Source organism: Arachis hypogaea, chromosome 11 (assembly GCF_003086295.3).
Source record: "Arachis hypogaea cultivar Tifrunner chromosome 11, arahy.Tifrunner.gnm2.J5K5, whole genome shotgun sequence".
NCBI classification, from domain to species: Eukaryota; Viridiplantae; Streptophyta; class Magnoliopsida; order Fabales; family Fabaceae; genus Arachis; species Arachis hypogaea.
Genome location: NC_092046.1, coordinates 113,558,350 through 113,564,803, shown reverse-complemented (window position 1 = coordinate 113,564,803; position 6,454 = coordinate 113,558,350). Strand labels below are relative to the sequence as shown.

General features: G+C 37.9%; 1 non-coding gene across 1 annotated transcript; it reads right to left on the bottom strand.

The window, feature by feature from the left end:
* Positions 1-4,199: 4,199 nt before the first annotated feature.
* LOC112725123 (small nucleolar RNA R71) lies at positions 4,200-4,307 on the bottom strand. The gene has a single exon (XR_003164250.1). It is a non-coding gene; the product is annotated as a small nucleolar RNA R71 (small nucleolar RNA).
* Between the last annotated feature and the right edge of the window lie 2,147 nt (positions 4,308-6,454).

The following is a 6,454-nucleotide window of genomic DNA, read 5'->3' as shown; positions in this document are numbered from 1 at the left end:
ACTAAGATTCTAAGTTTGGTGTGCCACTTATTTTCTATGCAATTCATTCAGCAACACCACTTGTCTGCATAATCATAATGCCCTTTGCAGTGTTATTTTTTTTAGTTAGACAGTTTTAGTTTTCTCTTTATGATTAGTCATTTCCTTGTTTTTAGTTCTTTCCTTTATTAAATGTTTTTGTTAATACATCACCAAGAGATCCTTATTCATGACATATTCTTGGCTTGGTGATTGCACTTAATGATGAGCAGATAATTTATACGCTTTTTGGCATTATTTTTAGTATGCTTTTAGTATGTTTTAGTTAGTTTTTATTATATTTTTAGTAGTTTTTAAATAAAAATCATATTTCTGGACTTTACTATGAGTTTGTGTGTTTTTCTGTGATTTTAGGTATTTTCTGGCTGAAATTGAGGGACCTGAGCAAAAATCTAATTCAGAGGCTGAAAAAGGACTACAGATGCTGTTGGATTCTGATCTCCCTGCACTCGAAGTGGATTTTCTGGAGCTTCAGAAGCCCAATTGGCGCTCTCTCAATTGCGTTGGAAAGTAGACATCCTGGGCTTTCCAGAAATATATAATAGTTTATACTTTGCCCAGGTTTTGATGGCCCAAACCGGCGTTCTAAGTCAGCATAGAAATTCTGGCGTCAAAACGCCAGAACTGGCATAAAAGCTGGAGTTAAACGCCCAAACTGGCACAAAAGCTGGCGTTTAACTCCAAGAAAAGTCTCTACACGTGAAAGCTTCAATACTCAGCCCAAGCACACACCAAGTGGGCCCAGAAGTGGATTCTGCATCATTTACTTATTTCTGTAAACCCTAGGTTACTAGTTTTCTACAAATAGGACCTTTTGCTATTGTATTTTACACACTTGATCATACTTTTCATCTTGGAACTTGTATGTTCACGCTTTGGGAGGCTGGCCATTCGGCCATGCCTAGACCTTTTGTTCTTATGTATTTTCAATGGTAGAGTTTCTACACACCATAGATTAAGGTGTGGAGCTCTGTTGTTCCTCATGAATTAATGCAAAGTACTATTGTTTTTCTATTCAACTCAAGTCTATTTATTCTCCAAGATATTCATTCGTACTTAAAAACATGATGAATGTGATGATTATGTGACACTCATTACCATTCTCACCTATGAACGCATGCCTGACAACCACTTTCGTTCTACATGCAAACAAGCTTGAATGTGTATCTCTTGGGTTTCTAATCTAAGATTAGAACCTTCGTGGTATAGGCTAGAATTATTGGCGGCCATTCCTGAGATCCGAAAAGTCTAAACCTTGTCTGTGGTATTCCGAGTAGGATTTGGGAAGGGATAACTGTGACGAGTTTCAAACTCGCTAGTGTTGGGCGTAGTGACAGACGCAAAAAGGATCAATGGATCCTATTCCAACATGATCGAGAACCGACAGATGACTAGCCGTGTGGTGACAGCGCTTTTGGAATATTTTCACTGAGAGGACGGGAAGTAGCCATTGACAACGGTGATGCCCAACATAAAGCTTGCCATGGAAAGGAGTATGAATGATTGGAAGAAGGCAATAGGAAAGCAGAGGTTCAGAAGGAACAAAGCATCTTCATACGCTTATCTGAAATTCCTACCAATGAATTACATAAGTATCTCTATCTTTATTTTATGTTTTATTCATCTTTTAATTATCAATTCTCCATAACCATTTGAATTCGCTTGACTGAGATTTACAAGATGACTATAGCTTGCTTCAAGCCGACAATCTCTGTGGGATCGACCCTTACTCACGTAAGGTTTATTACTTGGACGACCCAGTGCACTTGCTGGTTAGTTGTGCGGAGTTGTGACAAGGAGTTGAGATTACAATTGTGCATACCAAGCTGTTGGCGCCATTGATGATCACAATTTTGTGCACCAAGTTTTTGACGCCGTTGCCGGGGATTGTTCGAGTTTGGACAACTGACGGTTCATCTTGTTGCTTAGATTAGGTAATTTTATTTTATGTTTATTTTTTTACTTTTTATTTTTTCGAAAAAAAATTTTAAAAAATACAAAAAAAATTTTCTATTATGTTCTTCAGAGTTTTTAAGAATGAATTCTAGAGTTTCATGATGATTTGTTGAAGTCTGGCTGGTTGTGAAACCATGTCTAAACTTTTGGACCGAGGTTTCAACTTATCATCATAAGAGCTTGTTGATTTCTATCAATTTTGCTGTTGAGAGTAATGATCTGCTAAAGCTTGGCTGGCCATTGGCCATGTCTAGTGTTTTGGACCGAAGCTTTCACTGAAAGCTTGGCTGGCTAGTAAGCCATGTCTAATTCCTGGACCGGAGTTTTAGACTAACATTGCATGATTCCAGGAATTCTTATTAAAAATTTTGAATCTCTTTATTTCCTTTTCCATATAATTTTTGAAAAATCACAAAAAAATTATAAAATTTATAAAATCAAAAATATTTTATGTTTCTTGTTTGAGTCTAGTGTCTAATCTTAAGTTTGGTGTCAATTGCATGTCTTTATTCTTCTTGCATTTTTCGAATATATGCATTATGTTCTTCATTAATCTTCAAGTTGTTCTTGATGATTTCCTTGCTTTGATCTTTAATTTCTCTTATTTTGTGTCTTTTGTTATTTCTTACATGCATTTTTAAATTGTTATAGTCCTTAGTATACAAACTTCTGAGTTTGGTATCTTGCAAGCATTGTTTATTTGATCTTAGTTGCATTTTTTATTGTTTCTCATCATTAAAAATTCAAAAAAATTTTTAAAATTGTGTCTTTTCAAGTCAATAACACAGAGAATTGAAGATTCAGAACATTCAGCAGAGGAATTACACAGAAAAAGCTGGGCGTTCAAAACGCCCAGTGAAGAAGGAAAACTGGCGTTTAAACGCCAGCCAGGGTACCTGGCTGGGCGTTAAACGCCCAAAAAGGTAGCATTTTGGGCGTTAAAAGCCAGAATGTATGCCATTCTGGGCGTTTAACGCCAGGAGGACACTAGAGGGAAGATTTTGTTTTCAATTCAAATCTTTTTCAAATCATATCTTTTCAATCATATCTTTTCAAAATCAATTTTTTTCAATTCTTTATTTACTACTATTTTCGAAAATCCTTGCTACAATTAGTAATTTAATTCAAAATTTTCAAGTTGTTACTTGCCTATTAAGAAAGGATCAAAAGTTTTAATTCTAGAATCATATCTTTTAATTTCTTGTTGGTCAAGTAATCAACTTTAATTTTAAAAACTTTCTTCTTTTAAATTTGATTCTCAATCATATCTTCTCAATCATGTCTTCTCAATCACATCTTTTTCAAAATTAAGTTTCAAATCATATCTTTTTTATTTCTAATTTCAAAATCTTTTTCAAAAAAATCACTAATTTCTTTCCCAATCTTAGTTTTCGAAAATCATTTACCAAATTTTCAAAATTTCTTTAAAATTATTTCAAAATCTTTTACTTTAATTTTGAAAATTCTTCCCCTCTTCCCACATCCTTCTATTTATGGACTAACACTCCTCCTCAATGTACAATTCGAACTCTATCCTTCTTGATAAGTTCGAATTCTTTCTTCTCTACCTTCTCTTTCTATTCTTCTTTACCTCTGACACCTCAAGAAATCTCTATACTGTGACATAGAGGATTCCATATTTTCTTCTCCTCTCTTTTCATATGAGCAGGAGCAAGGACAAAGATATTCTTGTTGAGGCTGATCCTGAACCTGAAAGGACCTTGAAGAGAAAGCTAAAAGAAGCTAAAGTACAACTCTCTGTAGAGGACCTAACAAAGCTTTTCAAACAAGAAGAAGCCATGGCAGCCGAAAACAACAACAATGCCAACAATGCAAGGAAGGTGCTTAGTGACTTTACTGCACCTACTCTCGACTTCTATGGGAGAAGTATCTCAATCCCTGCCATTGGAGCAAACAACTTTGAGCTTAAACCTCAATTAGTTTCTCTAATGCAACATAATTGCAAGTTTCATGGACTTCCATTGGAAGATCCTCATCAGTTCTTAGCTGAATTCTTGCAAATCTGTGACACTGTCAAGACCAATGGGGTTGATCCCGAGGTCTATAAGCTTATGCTCTTTCCCTTTGCTGTAAGAGACAGAGCTAGAACATGGTTGGATTCACAAACTAAAGAAAGCCTGAACTCTTGGGAAAAGCTAGTCAATGCCTTCTTGGCAAAGTTCTTTCCACCTCAAAAATTGAGCAAGCTTAGAGTGGAAGTCCAAACCTTCAGACAGAAGGAAGGTGAATCCCTCTATGAAGCTTGGGAAAGATACAAGCAATTGATCAGAAGGTGTCCTTCTGACATGCTTTCAGAATGGAGCATCATAGGTATCTTCTATGATGGTCTGTCTGAACTGTCCAAGATGTCATTGGATAGCTCTGCTGGAGTATCTCTTAATCTGAAGAAGACGCCTGCAGAAGCTCAGGAACTCATTGAAATGGTTGCAAATAACCAATTTATGTACACCTCTAAAAGGAATCCTGTGAATAATGGGACAAGTCAGAAGAAAGGAGTTCTTGAGATTGATACTCTGAATGCCATATTGGCTCAGAACAAAATATTGACTTAGCAAGTCAATATGATTTCTCAGAGTCTGTCTGGAATGCAAGCAGCAACAGTCAGTACCAAAGAAGCTTCATCTGAAGAAGAAGCTTATGATCCTGAGAACCCAGCAATGGAAGAGGTGAATTGCATGGGAGAATCCTATGGAAACACCTATAATCCTTCATGGAGAAATCATCCAAACCTCTCATGGAAGGATCAACAAAGGCCTCAACAAGGCTTCAACAATAATAATGGTGGAAGAAATAGGTTTAGTAATGGCAAACCTTTTCCATCATCTTCTCAGCAACAAACAGAGAATTCCAAGTAGAACCACTCTGAATTAGCAACTGTAGTCTCTGATTTAATTAAAATCACTCAAAGTTTCATGACTGAAACAAGGTCCTCCATTAGAAATTTGGAGGCACAAGTGGGTCAGCTGAGTAAGAAAGTTACTAAGCTCCCTCTTAGTACTCTTCCAAGCAATACAGAAGAGAATCCACAAGGAGAGTGCAAGGCCATCAACATAACCCACACGGCCGAACCTGGAGAGGAGGAAGAGGCAGTGATTTCCACTGAGGAAGACCTCAATGGACGTCCACTGGCCTCCAAGGAGTTCCCTAATGAGGAACCATGGGAATCTGAGGCTCACACTGAGACCATAGAGATTCCATTGAATTTACTTTTGTCATTCATGAGCTCTGATGAGTATTCTTCCTCTGAAGAGGATGAAGATGTTACTGAAGAACAAGTTGCTAAGTACCTTGGAGCAATCATGAAGCTAAATGCCAAGCTATTTGGTAATGAGACTTGGGAGGATGAACCCCCCCTTGCTCCTCAAAGAATTGGATGACTTGACTAGGCAGAAATTACCTCTGAAGAGACAAGATCCTGGAAAGTTCTCAATACCTTGTACCATAGGCACCATGACCTTTGAGAAGGCTCTGTGTGACCTAGGGTCAAGCATAAACCTCATGCCTCTCTCTGTAATGGAGAAGCTAGGAATCCTTGAGGTACAAGCTGCAAGAATCTCACTAGAAATGGCAGACAATTCAAGAAAACAGGCTTATGGACTTGTAGAGGATATCTTGGTAAAGGTTGAAGGCCACTACATCCCTGCTGATTTCATAATCCTAGACACTGGAAAGTGTATGGATGAATCCATCATCCTTGGCAGACCCTTCCTAACCACAGCAAGAGTTGTGATTGATGTTGACAGAGGAGAATTGGTCCTTCAAGTGAATGAAGACTCCCTTGTCTTTAAAGCTCAAGGATCTCCCTCTATAACCATGGAGAAGAAGCATGAAAAGCTTCTCTCAATACAGAGTCAAACAAAATCCCCACATTCAAACTCTAAGTTTGGTGTTGGGAGGCCACAACTAAACTCTAAGTTTGGTGTTGAGGGGCCATCATCATGCTCTGAGTATCTGTGAGGCTTCATGAGAGCCCACTGTCAAGCTACTGACATTAAAGAAGCACTTGTTGGGAGGCAACCCAATTTTACTTATCTATGTTAAATTTCTATTTTCCATTGTTATTTTATGTTTTCTGTAGGTTGATGATCATGTGAAGTCACAAAAATAATTGAAAAAGTAAAAACAAACTAAAAAATAGAATAAAAAATAGCACACCCTGGAGGAGAGGCCTACTGGCGTTTAAACGCCAGTAAGGGCACCAGATTGGCGTTTAACGCTAGAAAAGGGCAAGAAGCTGGCGTTAAAGACCAGAAATGGGCAGCAACCTGGCGTTTAACGCCAGGATTGGCAGCAGAAGGCATTTTGCCCGCCTAATTGGTGCAGGGATGAGAAATCCTTGACACCTCAGGATCTGTGGACCCCACAGGATCTCCACCAACCTCAACTCACTCTCTCTCCTCTTCACACTTTTTCATAATACTTTTCCCCAAATACCCTT